General features: G+C 37.6%; 1 long non-coding RNA gene across 1 annotated transcript in view; it reads right to left on the bottom strand.

Moving 5' to 3' along the window:
• The window catches only part of LOC117597423 (uncharacterized), a 35,878-nt gene extending 29,097 nt beyond the window's left edge, over positions 1–6,781 (bottom strand). The window contains exon 1 of the long non-coding RNA XR_004578256.2: positions 6,662–6,781. This is a non-coding gene — a long non-coding RNA (uncharacterized LOC117597423). The remainder of the gene's footprint in view (positions 1–6,661) is intronic.
• Positions 6,782–16,466: the final 9,685 nt, after the last annotated feature.

Raw genomic sequence — 16,466 nt, 5'->3', positions numbered from 1 at the left:
CCCATTCTAAAGTTTGATATGAACATGAACTAAAGCTTTGACCTGTATCTTTATGATTTTATATGTTGCACTACTGGCTGATCAGAAAATTACCTGAAATAGCAGGGGTACTGGTGTTCCTATTAAAGTGGCCGGTGAGTGTACGTGTTTCAGTTTCTCCATGCACTCACCGGCCACTTTAATAGGAACACCAGTACCCCTACCAGTATTGCTACCAGAATAAAGTGGCTAGTGAGTGGATATGTTTCAGTTTCTTCATGCACGAATGTCTTTGGCTGTTACTCTTTGGATTATATGACCTTGTTGTGCGTTATTCATAATTTACAAGTAGCATTTGCTAGCTTTTAATATTTGCATACAATCTGTGAAACATTTTGGTGGAGCATGCTTATCACCTAGCTTGTTTGCATTCATCTTCAACTGATAATTATGCTCTCACTGAGACAATGCCATAATGATGATCCCCTCTCTTTGTCACTCTGTATCCCTTCACCCCTCTTCCCCTTGCCTTGTATCCCTCTCTCAGCCTTTCCTGGAGGGATCCAAACCCAGTGGAGTGAGAGTGAGTCCAGGGCAGGACATTTGGCAGTAAAGTGACAGTAATGGTAAGGACAATGAATTTTGTGTCTGGCAGTCATATGGAGAGACGCTTGGCTGGGCTGACGGCACCGATTAAACCACTGCAGGTAGAGGAGGGTGTGGAGAACACAGTCATTATCCTACACATCTCTCTCATAATCATTCCTTTGGCAAAAAGTAGGGGAAGAGAAAAAAAAGAGGGGAACATGACATAAATACCCACAACCACAAAGAATATCATTAGAGAAAAAATAAATTGAAGTATGATTTACTTTCAATTTACTACAAACATTTTATTTTCTTTAAATGTCTTTATAAAGTATATAAGACACTGACACAATATATGACTAAATAATTGGTCTCCTGTGGTGTTGTAGAAGATAGAAAAATAGATTATTGCATGACCTCTTGTGCATTTTGTATCATGTCCAGAATAAAGGAGCTTAAACTGGGAAATGTCCCAGCAATCGCCTGCTGAAAATTGACCTAAAAATGTGCATGTATTTAAATAAATTTCCTCTTAGGCTCAAACAAACATTCAGAAATTTGCTTAAGAAAAAAAATATTAGATTGCTGTAAAAGAAAAAAAAAGAAATAAAATAATATCAGTAAGTGAAGACATATGAATACTGTCGTGTGTAATGCCCTTCTGCTAAATGAAAGAAAGGCTGACAGATTTGTGTCCCCCTCCTTCACCATGCCTTTTTCAGTGCATGGGAATCTGTGTGTCCTCAGACACCAAATGCGGACTGACAGATAGCCTTGAGAAACAAAGTTGGGAGTTAGCGGCGACGGTGTGGAGGCTGAGCGAACAGGACATGCCATATACACCCAGGCTAACAATGAACATATGCTTTGTTTTCCACATGCCAACACGGAGCACTTGTAGCCTGGAGAAAGAGACGTGAGATTCGGTAGAAATAGCTGGAGCGAACGGCCTGCTGGCTATTTTCTTGTTTTGGAGGCCACTGCATTTCTAATATGTATGTGTGTGTTTTGTAGTAATTATAAGCCACAATTGATGTCTAAAGGTCTACAATCTCTCTTAATACATTTGACCTTAAATACTTCATTATGACTGAAAATGTGGAACAGTAGCCAGAAATATACATTTAGGCGTGCTTGAATAGAAACACAACATAATAGATGGAACAACCATTTGAAATTTTGATTGAACCCCAAACCTAAGCAATTTAAATTTGGACTGTAAGTAACAAGCTTTAATTATTTATATCCTGTAAATAAGCTCTTTCTGAAACTACGTTTTGAAAGTAGTGTATCTTGCAATTAGACATGGAAAATTGTAGCTAGATCCATCTAAAGAAATACTCACCAAGTCACTTTCCTTATCAATATTTACAAATTGGCCTGGTGTAGTGCTGCACAAGGAAGCTGGGAAACTTGGAGGGGTTGATAGCTATAACTATGGTGTATTAAATGCAGTCCTCAACAAATAGGCTAGTGTTGTGTTTTTATGAAGATAAAACCATAATCTATTTCATTCAGTAATCAGAATTGCAGTAGATCCGGAGCCTATGCCAGGAGCACTGGGCACTAGGTCAGAGTCCACACTTATCACACCTATGGGCTTTAGATTTGATAATCTGCCTACTGCCAATTTTTTGGGAGATGAGAAGAAACCAGAGAACCCTAAATGCAAAATCCAAAATATTTTTCAATCAAACATTTGGCAGTGCCAGCTGATTTAGGGGGAACAGGCACATCCAGGAACATCCTTGCATGTGTTGGATTTTTAAAAACATCTCAATAATACACAACGTCTTCTACCAGTCTGGGGAAACGTTTTAGCTTTACCTGCTTACAGAAGATGTACCAGCTCATCACAAGGACAGCATATTCTCACTGTAAATGGTTTGTTGCAATGGTGTGACACAAACATTTAACACATCTATACGTGTTTGTATGCATATCAACACCAGTCAGGTCCAGTCTGAGGTTGTTGGTGCCTACACACTGCAGGGCTGTCACCAGTGGCGAGTGCAGAATGGCGTAAACAATCCAAACTGGCATTTCATCCCAAAAAAGAAAAGACAGAAAAGGCTCTCTATATTTCCTAATATTTCACACTCAACAAATGACTGTATTAAAGGTATACTCACTTTTGTCAACCTTATCTGTATACCACTACATGAGCCACAACTAGAACAAACAACACATTTCCCTGTACTGAGAAAAGAACTGAAAACCACTTTATTCAATATCAGAAGTCTAAGGGCACTTAATTCCCTCAATAAACATTAATAACATGTGACAGTAGACATTAGAGGATAGACAACACTTTAACACAGTGGTATTCATGTTTTGTTTTTTTCTGGTGAAATCCCTCCTTCCAACAAATATAAGCAAATAAAACACAATACATAATGTGTATTTGTCACAAATCACTCAAGGGCCAAAGCTCTTCAGCCACAATAAGTGATATATGCCTTGTCATGTTTTCATACCTTTTGTCATTTTTTGTCTTTAGTTTGATCAGATTGTCACTTCTACTTCAGTGAACACCTAGTACCAGAATTTTATCACTGTAACAAAACTGTTATTCTTCTCTATACTGTATATCCAAATAGCATGGCTTTCCTTAAAATATCTATTTTATATATTTATATGTATCTCTAAGTAGTATTCATTATGTATAGTAGTATATTTTTTATCAAAAAAATTATAAATTAAACTGCAAATGTATTCTGCTTAGCCACACCCCTCTTCCGCATACATAAGCTCACAGACTTCTGTGATTGGCTAGAGTCACTGTGATTGACAGATCTCTCCCTTGTAGAGTACATGTAGAGTACTAATGCAAACGATAGCGCTCAAGCTGAAGGTTTATGTGACCAGATGCCGCTTTCTATACATGAATAACTTTCTTATTGCATTGTTTCTTACACACCACACACTAACATAACACTACAATGTCAGTATGACTGATGTTCTGAGAAGAGTCCATTACTCAATGAATATCTAGTCACTAGCAGTCCTATGGTGGTCCCTTTCCATTGCTGGACAGGTGCATAGTAACAGTTAGCAACTGTGTATATATTCTACACAGTGACCTATAGAGGTTTATCTAATAAGATGGTCATTGAGTTGATACAGTGTAGGTGATCCTAATAAAGTGGCCAGTCTTTTCACTGACTGAAGGGTAAATACACTGAAGTATGGAGGATTACAGGAGTCATTCACATATGTGCCAAAGTTTCACCAAGCTTCTTAATTCCATCCATCACTTCTAACACATACCTGATTTCACACACCTGATTTCAGGAAAGCTGGATAATTAGCTGATGAGTTGAATCAGGAGTGTTTGAGCAGGAAAACGTGCAGAACCTTGGCCCTTCAGCACAAGATTGGAGTAAAACTGGTGTAGGGTATGAGTGTGGATTGGAACCTCCCCCACATGGCATTAATGAGCCCCACCTGTCCTCTGCATTAAATACCACAGTGAAGTATGGGAAATGTCATGTGCAATTAAAAGTGCTGATACTAAACGGCAGAAATCAAATCAAGACTCTCTGTTCACTTCAAAGACATGGGGGAAGCAGCAATGGGGCTCTCATTTTCAAATTTACTTACACTCAGTTTTTCAGCTCTCTCTCTCGTTCTGTCTCTCAGTGTTTTGTAAGGAACGGAAAGTTTGCTGTGTTGTGTGTTTTTTTGAAGCGACGTTCACAAAAAGTGTCAGAGTAGGACTGCTGTTTCTGGGTCAGACGCAGTTTCATCACCGACTGACTAGACTGAGATTTTTTTTTTAAGAGGAGGAAATATCTGGCCTCTACCTCCTTTCATCCTTGAACACTAATCAGTTTATTATCTACTATCTTGTTTTACCAACAGGGATCATTGGCCATATTGGAGCAAGCCTGATTGGTAATGCTGCATATATGTTCTGTATAAAAAAATACCTCTGATAGCAGGAAGGCTACTGAAAGAAAATATCCTCTTACTATAGAGTGAGGTGTAATGCAATGCCACTATCTGTATCTGTAACTGTTTAGTGCTCCAAATATCTGTATTTGTATCTGAAAACCTCACAGTTTCCCATTCTTGATGCAAACCTCTTGTTCCAGCATGGTGCCCTGTGAACCTTTCTGAAAAAAAAAAAGAATAGCGTGCCTCATATTTGTAGTATATTATCATATTATCTGTCCAAGCAGAAAATATATTTGTATTTGATTCCATACTATACAGAGGAGCTTGACATCCAGCATGTTAGCATATTCCCAGAGTAGGAAAATAATCAACAACAGGATGGTGTGATGTGGTCAGAAATCTTAAAGTTACAGTTTTACCTCTGACTGTGACACAGCACTGAAACTGGAGACTCCTTCCTAAAATGCTAAATAAACAACTTCATTAAAGAAAAGTTCACCATATCAACAATTACATATTTTGTTTTATTCAGTTTATATGGAGCGTTTGCCATACAAGTCCCTGTGTGAGTGGTTACTATACTATAACGACAACAAATTAGAGGTAGTGCATTAATATAAACCTGTGATTTACCCTGTAGCCGGAGCTATCTTCCAAGCTGTTCTGTAATACACAAGTAATCAATATCTTCTGCCCAGTCAGAATTGAAAGTTCTACTGCACTTTGGTATAAAGCAAGATAAACAAATCTGTGGTAGACAGTTGAGGTTGGCGTTATGGTTTTCTTCCTCAATTTCCAATTTTCATTTTATTTGAGACAGAAAATGATATCTCACTAGCTATACATTTTGGCTGGGTCAACTTAGCTAGTTAGCTAACAATCCCAGGATTTGACAATTTGAGCGTGTGAGTGATATTTAGCTTCTCTTACAGCAAATATAAGAAATGAAAGACAAAATGAAAGAAAAAATCTTTGTCAAGCAATTATACTGTCTGTACTTTATTATAAATCTGCTATGAATGTTATATGTTGAATATTCAGTATATTATTTTTATTAATTAATAATAGGCAGCGTTATGGTGGGCTGGTTGAAACATTACAAAGGATCACATTTGGTCAGTGAGATGCTTGTTGAATAAACCGGGTCTACGATTAGAGAAACACTGGTGTAGCAGATTGAGCCAATATTAAAGGATTTTCCTCATTGAGAGTCTTCATTGATGGAGTAATTAAAGACTGAGCCCAGATTCTCTACACAGACAATGAACACTTAATCTAGTAAAATCTGAATAAAATAAAGCACTTCTTTGTGTCTTTGCTTTGTCTTATTCACAGCTGGATTGTAACTAAGCCACTCTTGTTGATTGGCAGTTGTCCAGTCAAAGCTCAGTGCAGGATTTATTACACAACTTGCATTTGAAAACCACCACAATTGTTATTAGCTATTTTCTATGAGATTCTCAGGCCTCCAAACAAACACACCCTGATCTAGTGGTGAAAGACAAATTATAATCATACATCATTCACACAGCCCGAAATGATATTTCACAATAAATTTGCTAACCTAATGAGCGTGTGACTGCACTGTGCCTAAAATCCTGTTCCTCCTCCAGCTCTGGGCTTGTGCACTGGTCTATACATCCTAGTATAGTGCTGAGTGAGCAGTTCCTCTCACTGCAATCTCACTAATTGGGCCTCTCTCACTTTCACCTTTAAGACCTTAGTATGCTCATACAGAGAGGCAAATAAGAGTGGAAAAGGGGGAAAACACAGGCCTAAAATAATGAGTTTCCTCAGAAACTCTGAAATGTAACAGAAAAGGATGACATTTCAGTTTGAACCTGGCTGACTTCTTAACAACGCGCAGACAAAAGGAGGCCCAAATGCTGCGCTTCGCCCACCCATTACTCTCATATAATTTTCTGTATTAATTCCCATCTTTGATAATGACAGGGCCTCTCTAACCCACCTTGTCTCCCTAGAAAAGTACTCAAGTTCTCTGAAACAACTTTACAGAAAATAAAAAAGAGAGCGAGGGAAGGAAAAAAATCCCCACCATTCAATCCATGCAAACGTGTCAAGACCTCTTTTGAATGAATAATGGTGAGTGAGGGTAAATAAAGCAATATGACCAGAAGGACCAGGAATTCTGGCGGATAAGTGTCAGCGGCAGAGTAAAAAATGAAGCATTTACCTGTTCGTAATCTAATTTCATGATGGCTTTCTGTAGATATCGGACCCCGCCGTGAATAAGCTTTAGTGCTTCTGCTGCTGGTCCCCGGTGAGAAATCACCCTTCTCCACCAAGGCCGTCTGAGAGAGAGAGACAGAGAGAGTGAGAGAGAGAAACCCTGGCATCAGATCAACAGCTGCCTCTCTGATATTCGGTTACTTATTCTCTCTGCCAAATATTTAGGCAATATTACATATCATTTTCATATGCATCTGTTCCTCCACTGCGATGTGGTTTAAGGGAGGACTGTGACAGCGGAGAATGGGATACAGAGAGATATATTGGGCAAGCATTGTATTAATATTCATGAGAATAAACAGTGACTGTTTAAAAAAAATTCAAAGTGTTAAAGAGAAGAGAGCCAAACTCATTTTGAGATTTCAGATGCATTATTTGGTCACTAAAGTCTATAATGAAAAAATATACAAAACAGATTCTGACCCGTCGGAGGCACAGCTTCCAAATGGGACAAAAGCTGTGAATCTAGATAGCAGTAGGCCTCTCTGTGAATTTGGGATACAGGTAGGATTTTACATAAAATATAGGGAGGAGAAAGGGATGGAGGGAAAGAAAAAACAGAGAGCTCCTGATATTCACCAGCCAGAAGTGATGAACACGTTACAACTACAACAGCAGATGTAGCTTTATACTAATGCTTGACTTTGATTATATTAACACAACATGGTCATTCCCTTGCAAATTCAGACATACAGTATTTGCATTTCTGTGGAATGATGTAAGTATTAACTTCAAGGTTAGGGGCAGGGTTAGCACTTTTCTTACTTTACCGGTTTAAAATCAAACTGAAATCAGGCACTACCAACAATATACACTGTATTTACTCAATGTATAACTGGAAACTGTATGACTAATGATTAGTGCAGGGGTTCCCAACCTAGAGATCATGACCCCATGTGGGGTCTCTTGATTTACAAATGGGGTCTTGAGAGAAATCCACAATGGAATCTTTTGTTTCATTTATTTAATTTTAAAAAATTAATATTACAAATATCTCTCTAATTGTGAACACAGATTTCATGTGCTACTGCTTTGAAACGTTACTGGAGGTCGCACTCAAACAAACAGCATTTAAATTAAGCCTGCTATTTTAGTCTTTTTCACTATCCTGACATAGTGAACTAGGAGTTCATCAATAAAAACAAGCAAATTTCTCAGTCCATCAGTCCCTCTACATGCCCTAGTTCCTCGACAACATCAAGTGACTTTGACTCAGTGGAAAAACAAAAAAGTGAAAAGTCACACAAAAATGAACATGAAAATAAAACATGGCAAAATATTTACTGAATATGGATTTACAAGTGTGATAGTAAATTATAAGGATAAACTAAAAAGGCTAAGGTGTGTGTTCACAGAAATTTCATAATGTCTGTTTTGGGTTGTTTGGCCGAAAAATTTGGGAACCCCTGGATTAGTGTAACCTATAATTAATAAAATTATTGTGTGCATGTAAAATCAAGATGCTTTACAAATGAAAAAGCATTCCATTCCATTTTTTATTTATTCTTCTGGCATGGTTTGGGTTTTCACACTTGGTCTGAATACGTACGTTCTCACCTAGGACTGATTCTGAGTTTGTTTAGGGGAGGGGCTTAGAATCGCAGGTTTGTGGTCACATAAAAGAAATCCCTCTGAACTGTGGATCGTTTGTACATTTTACACTTCTGTGCACTGAGGTTTGCAAAATTGAAGACACTAAATTCCTTTTGTTTTTTTTAATTATTTTCATGTGCTTTCAATGCTCTAGTAGCAAAGAACATTGCTTTTTGGATGCATGGCATGTCGTTGTGTACAAATACCTACAAACACGGAGCCATTCCTGTAGAAGATTTTTATCCATGCCCATTTATTTGTGATGCTCTCATTGCAAGTGCTCATGCCAAAAAGGTGAACTAATTACAGTGCAACAGTCCTGTGAATGTCTGGTTTTATATATTAATAATAACCGTAATAACCATTTCCCCAGGATCACGAAAGCAGAAACAAGAAGTAATGTGACAAATTGAACCAATCTCATTACTTGGCATATGGCACTAAGCATGGATAGCTTCCACACCTGATGTGGACTGCACCAGGGTTTTAATTAAAGTGAACACCAGGCCAACTATTTCAAGAGGAACAGCAATCAGTTCTCTGGACTCAAATCTAGGTTCTTCTGCTTGATCACTTTTATCCTATGATGAAACATTTCTATGCTGTTGGGAATGGTCTCTTCCAGGATGACCCTGTCCCCCTCCACAGGTCACAAGGTCTCACTGAATTAGACTCACTTTGATGAAGCTAAAAATGATGGAAATCATATGCTATGGCTGAAAGATTCACCAGATATCAACCCAATTAAACACCTCTGGGAGATTTTGGAGCGATATGTTAGACAGTGCTCTCCACCACCTTCATCAAAACACCAGCTGTGGGAATATCTTCTGGGGAGCAACATTCATCTCGCCAGTACAGTTCCAGACTTGTAGAATCGATATTAAGGCGCACTGAAGCTTCCTAAGACTTTACTAAGACTCATTGTTGTTTTTTCCTTTAATTTGTCACCCTCTGTAGCCATTTCCTCTATCACCCTTTCGTTCATAAACTATTTGTGTTAACTATGAAGTTTATTATTAATTTAATAGGTAAGGAATAAAAGACAGCAATTTATTCCTCATAGAAAACTACACCATATGAAAGACTACACAATTTTTTTAATTTGTATTTATGTGGAACATCTACTATACAAGTCATTGTGTAAGCTTTTAACTATAGAAATGATTTAAAAATGAAAATACTATAGAAATGAAAAAAAAGAAGAATATTAACAATAAAAAGGTGTTAGAATGAGGACAGTCATATAAACCTTACAGCAGGAACTACTGCCTGAGCCATGCTGTTGTAGAAAATTAATCAACATGTCTTCTGACCAATCAGAACTAAGCATTCAACACTGCTGTGATATAATTTTTATGATAAGTATTATAATAGTCTAGATAAGTATTATAATATTCCTATCCTGAAAAACTTAGACATATTAACACAAACAGAAAACCAATTTGGTGGGTGGATACTCATCAAGAGAGAGAGAGAGAGAGAGAGAGAGAGAGAGAGACAGAGAGAGGGAGAGACTCTAACATTGCTCAACAGATTGTCTTACAGCATATCCAGGCTCAGGGCCTTCCCCAATGGATGGAATCCACAAATCCCACATTTGAAAAGAAGAAAGAGAAAATAAATGTGGATTAGGGTGGATCACTATATCCCTTCTCTCTTTTTCTCTTCCCTTGTTTGTCACTTTTTCTCTTTTTCCTCTTATACACAACAGATTAAACACATGAACAGATTAAAGAAGCCTTGAACTCTAAGCGTAGATAATTGATTTTTGTCGTAATTGAAGCGATGACGGCTCATTTGAGAGAGGGAAAGATTTACTGGCTGAATGCTGCTGTTGTTTTTCTGGAAGAGGAAAATAAATCCCTCCAAGTCGAACACTTCCGGGTCTCCAGAGAGGCCGCTGGAATCCACTTTAGAGTCTGACAATACTGTTGCGAGGAGTTACGCAACTACAGAGACACGGGCTGGGACGCACACACACTGTGCCACTAATAATCCAAGCAAGTAAAGAGGATTGATCCGATTTTTTTTCTCTCTGATGAAGAGGGAAAAGATGAAAGTCGTTCAGAACAGAAAAGAAATTTTATGTATGTAAGAAAAAGAGAGAGAGGGGAGAGGGTTTTGTGAGGCGTTGTCTGTAATGTATCATCTGTGATCTAAAATTTCAAATGATCTTACAATAAATTTGTACAAATACAAACTAACAAGGGCCATGTGGTTAAATTTTATTTAATTTCATAAGTGCTACAGCAGTGATTCCATGATTGCGGTGTCATTTAGTTTTTGTAAATTAATTAATGTTAACCCATTTCACAAACTCATTTAGTAGCTCTTTTGACTAAGTTGAAAATAACAGGGTTGAGTTTTTAATATAGAATTAACAAATATGAAAAATGTGGTTGTAATGGCATGAGGACATTAAGGACATTGTAATGATTTACTTAAAATGTATTTTTTTTAAATTAACAGTTTACTTTCAGCCTATAATTTAAGTGTTTTTCAAAGTGGCCTCCAGTGGAGTCAATATCATAATTTGAACATTTTGAAAATAAAGGGGAAAAATAGAGAACATATTCTTTTTTCTCTGCATCTTTGATGCAACTTCATGCTGAACATCTGACTTGTTGAATATTCCAAATATTTCTAAGAGGTGAAAGTGTTCGGATAACAACATTGTATTAACTAAAATATACATTCTTATAACCTAAAATGTCTGACTCATGGAACAGGATGTTTCAAGCCTGAGATATTAAATTATGATGATTATATTTCAGTGTAAAGTTCTGCCTGTGTTTAAAATGCCTTTTATTTTACATACATACACTATATGGCCAAAATTATTTAGACACCTGACCATCACATCCATATGAGGTTCTTCCCCAAACTTTTGCCACAAAGTTGGAAGCATTCAATTGTATAGAATGTCTTTGTATGCTGTAGCATTACAATTTCCCTTCACTGGAACTAAGAGACCCAAACCTGTTCCAGCATGACAATGCTCCTGTGCACAAAGCGAGCTCCATGAAGACAAGGTTTGTCACGGTTGGAGTGGAAGAACTGAAGTGTCCTGCACAGAGCTCTGACCTCAACCCCACTGAACACATTTGGGAAGTGTTCCACCTTTGAAAATATGAGACCTCCTCGCCCAACATCAGTGCCTGACATCACTAATGCTCTTGTGGCTGAATGAGCAAAGCTCCATAGCCATGCTCCACAATCTAATGGAAGGTCTTTCCAGAAGGAATGGAGGTTATTATAACAGCAGAGGGGGACTGAATCTGGAATAGGATGTTCAGACAGCACATATGGGTTTGATGGTTAGGTGTTTACAAACTTTCAGCCATGTAGTGTATTTATAACCTCCAAATCTATTGTGACCCTGACCAGGATAAACTGCATGCTGAATATGTCTGACTGACTGAATGAATGAATGAATGAATTATTTTAGTTCTCCAGGACAAAATAAACTGTAATGGATAATTCCTGACAAATGTCAGGCTTATGTTTATCTAGAACAGAAATTGTTCAGCAATTTAAAAAGCTAAAGGAAACCACACATACTTTTCACATCATTGTATAGAAAAAGTGGGTAACATCTCAAAATCTAAATATTTTTTCCATGAAAGACTGTAACACAAACAAGATGTTCAGCTTTGTAACTCGACTCATACTCGAGTCATACAGGAACAACAGCTAAAGTTATGGAATACAATTTTGGATTAAAATTGGAATTTCTCAAAGTTACAAAGTACATTTATTGCCTCTTGCTGTGCCCTAATCACAAGCATGATGTGCTATTTTGCTACAAATTCTCTCTGCAGATGATCATAAACTCTCAAACACACTCAAACACACACACAGACACGACTACTATACTGCTAGCTGCTTCAGCTGGAAAAGTACTTAACTGCTGCACCATGTGTACACATCAATTACACCTACACACACACACACACACAAATACACGAACACATAGACATGGGAAACCAAACACACACACACACACACACACACACACAAACCAGTCATCCATTTCACTGTCACATGACTTGAGGGGACAGTGCACATTAATAAATTCATTTCATTATTATGCATGGCTTCATATTCTGTATGATGGATTTAAGAAAACACAAATCATGCATTTTCTATGGAGGACAAACAAAGATGTGTGACAACACCGAAATAAGAGATGATCAATCACATGCTAATTTATTTACCTCCCCCTCTCCAAACCAGTGTCTGATATGATGAATCACAAATATGCACGCCACATGCATATATGCTTATAGTAACCAAAACATGCTCTGTGTCTAAAATAACCCAATAAAGCAGATGTATTGACATTCACTGTATGCAGTAAAAGACGTTTTCGACATTATTGGAACTGCAAGTAGTTTACAGAATATGCTCATATGTCAGATATAGGTAAAAATAGATGGTTAATAGACGGAGCTAACACAGTTATATTAAAATCTAATTCTAGTACAGTGTGTATGCTGCAGTTAGTAATGGCTGGCAAGAACTTATTTTAAATTAGCTCTTTATTGATCAACACTAATGCAAAACTATGCAAACACCACCATAAGGTCACTTGAAATGCTCCCTAAAGTATTTCCCAAACCTAATTAACCTAAATCAATTGGGTGCCAATTAACCAATTCATACCCAGCATGCACTGGTCCAGTCCAGATGGCCACAGGAGTCTTTAACACATCCCCTGATTTAATACACACTTAACACATGAAAGGTCTTATAGTATTTATACGTGTGAAAGTACAGGTGCCCATGCAGGACCTAACTCTGCATCTCAACCCTATTTCTGTTCACTGCAGTTGTGTGTCTCAATGCTCCAGGTAAACTTTTAAAATTTTATAATAATACAAAATTAAACGGTATTTTACAATATATCTCATGTTCCTCACCTTGATAATAAGTACAGATGAATGGGAAGCCTTTTCATTTTGAGGGATTCTCCCATTGGCTGGTGTGTGTGTGTGTGTATCTTACAGAAAAATCACATGGAAATTTACCCACATAGAGTTTAGATACTTATCATGCTACATTTCACACATTTTTCACTTTTTTATGTTTGTTTTTTCCTATATTATTTTTTCCCATTTAGAGCATGTGCCTTAATTTTTCAGATGTGGTTTTTGCACATGAGTAATTCTTGTTCCACATTTGATCACATGTTATTCACTTGATGTCATGTGTGTTTACTTGGGTTCACATGTTTAATTTTACGGAATAACAGCAAATAGCATGTTGAAATGCACCTTCACATATTACCCATGTGAAAAACTTGTGTCAGATATCAAAATATGTGATGTGTGTGTGTGTGTTCAGGGGTGGGGGGGAATGTTTTTCTATTTTTGTAGGTGCTGAATATCTCTACAAGGATAGGAACATCTGACATTTTTGACCTTATGGGGTCCCCATACTGAAAACTGCTTAAAAAATTGGCAGCTTTTATTAAAAAAAAAAAAAAAAAAAGTTTACTATTGTTGATCTTTTATTATTATTTTAATATAAAATGATCTGATTCCAAAGCCTGCATTGTTAAACTGGTAGCTGCTGTGGTCTTGTTTTTAGAAACTGCTGACTTATAGAGGAATCTTTCAGTCAAGCCGGCTGCTCAGAGAAAGTTAAAAAAAAAAGTCATTAAAATGTACAGTGCAGTGTACTCATGGTTATACTGCTACCATGCCTGTAGCTATCATTAAGGATACTGATGTCATATCCTCTATATTTTTTTCTGGTGTTTTTTTATTTTTTCCATGAAAACAAATTACTTGCATAATAAATGGTGTGTTCCATGAGGTGGTTTATGTATTTAAAAATACCTAATCAGTACAGTTCACAAGATCTCCAATGACCACAATCCAAAAAAAGTTAAATAGTCAAAGCAAGTTCATTTATATGGCTCAAATTTTTTTTCTTTTGCAACATATCTTTTTTTTGTCTTGTGTTTTTATGTTGTGGCTGTGTATATGCCTCAAATTATCTTATGTGGTGCTCCAGTATTTACAGATGCTAAACTGTATTTCTATCCAGTATTTATAGATGCTAAAGATGACCAGGGTTATTTCAGTGCAGGCATGGTATCTCTCTGACCATCAGTTTTAGCTCATTAATGACAATGCTGGATTCTAGTCTAATTTCTAGTACAATCTATAGTATGTGTTGTCACTGATCATTGTTGTGATCAAGTCATTCTTGCTCTCAGGATGTACTATATTGCATAGTTTTATACTATAGTCTTCATCAATTTCCTGGGAGAGGGCATTCCCTATGGTGGCTGTGACTCATGACCTCAGTCTTTTAAAAATCCTTGCTACAGCCCTGACTGCTACCCTTTCATTAAAGAAAAAAAAGAGGCAGCTGAGAAATGAGTGTAGCAAGCACTAAATTCATTTAGGTTTTATAGCAGAATAAAAAGGACAAGGTAGAAAAATGCCAGGCAATTAAACCTTACCAACAATGGTGTTTATATTCAATTAGACTGACAGAGAAAGAATCTGATTTTCCCACTTTTTTTCCAATGTGCACAATTTAACACAGAGAGAAAGGTGAGAAGATGAGGAAGAAAGAAATCACACACCCAGTATATATTGCCCAAAGACATGAATATGCAAGAAGTCTGAATATTCTGCTGGATTCATCACTAATGTTTCTGCCAATTACAAGGCATGCCATGCCACTGATTAATGAATATTCAATGCTGAGTGATGTGCAGACTCAGGGCAGCCCAGAGCCTCTGTCCCCATTTTACTGTCTCATCAAGCCACAGGAGTGGACACCTTCATCATCCCGCTGAAGAGCTTGTCAGCCGTAAGACAAGCCGCTTCATAGGGTTGAACTAGTTAAATATGTGTTATATGAAGGTGTGTTAAAGTGATGGAATACTCCCCTGATCCAGAGAGCAAGCATTAAAGCATATTAAGTAGACATTTAGTCTTGTAAAGGAGGAGCCTTAAATTGGAAAGAAGACATAGGGGTAGTGCCTAGAAAGAAAATGAGGTCTGGGACTGTGCAGCATTAAAACAGAGAGCTGGGCCTGATTAATCTGAAATTATATCATGTAATCAGCAAAATGTGGCTGAGGGATAGTGGAGAAATTTTATCAAACATAAATCAAAAACAATTACATCATACTGTATATGGATATGGAGAGATGCTTCCAGTTTGTCGCCAGAAGTAAAAAAAAAAAGAAAAAAAAAAGTCTGACTTATCTAATCACTAATAGCTATGAAAATAAAAACTGTTCAAATGGTTTAATTATGGCACTGTTTATGTTGTAGCAGGAATATCCATCAGTGTATATACATACATATACATCAGCATATATATATATATCAGCCATAACATTAAAACCACCTAATATTGTGTAGGTCCCCCTTGTGTCCAAGTTGATGTGTTGGAAGCAGGGAAAATGGGCAAGCGTAAGGATCTCAACAACTTTGACAAGGCCCAAATTGTGATGGCTAGACGAAACAGCAGGTCTTGTGGGGTGTTCCCCATATCCAGTGGTTAGTACCTACCAAAAGTGGTCCAAGGAAGGACAACTGGTGAACTGGCAACAGGGTCATGTGCACCCAAGGCTCATTGATGCGTGTGAGGAGCAAAGGCTAGCCCGTGTGGTCCGATCGCACAGAAGAGCTACTGTAGCACAAATTGCTGAAAAAGTTAATGCTGGCTATGATAGAGAGGTGTCAGAACACACAGTGCACCACAGCTTGCTGTGTATGGGGCTGCGTAGCCGCAGACTGGTCAGAGTGCCCATGCTGACTCCTGTCCAACAGCAAAAGCACCTACAATGGGCATGTGAGCATCAGAACTGGACTATGGAGCAATGGAAGACGATGACCTGGTCTGATCAATCACTTGTTCTTTTACATCATGTGGATGCCTGGGTGTGTGTACATCATTTACCTGGGGAAGAGATGGCACCAGGATGCACTATGGGAAGCAAGCAAGCCAACAGAATCAGTGTGATGCTCTGGGCAATGTTCTGTTGGGAAACCTTGGGTCCTGGATTCCGTGTGGATATTACTTTCACATGTACCACCTACCTAAACACTGTTACAGACCAAGCACAACCCTTCATGGCAATGGTATTCCATAATGGCAGTGGCCTCTTTCAGTAGGATAAT

The sequence above is a fragment of the Pangasianodon hypophthalmus genome, chromosome 5 (genome assembly GCF_027358585.1).
Source record: "Pangasianodon hypophthalmus isolate fPanHyp1 chromosome 5, fPanHyp1.pri, whole genome shotgun sequence".
NCBI classification, from domain to species: Eukaryota; Metazoa; Chordata; class Actinopteri; order Siluriformes; family Pangasiidae; genus Pangasianodon; species Pangasianodon hypophthalmus.
The sequence above is the reverse complement of the archived record's forward strand: the minus strand, read 5'-3'. Positions and strand labels throughout refer to the sequence as shown.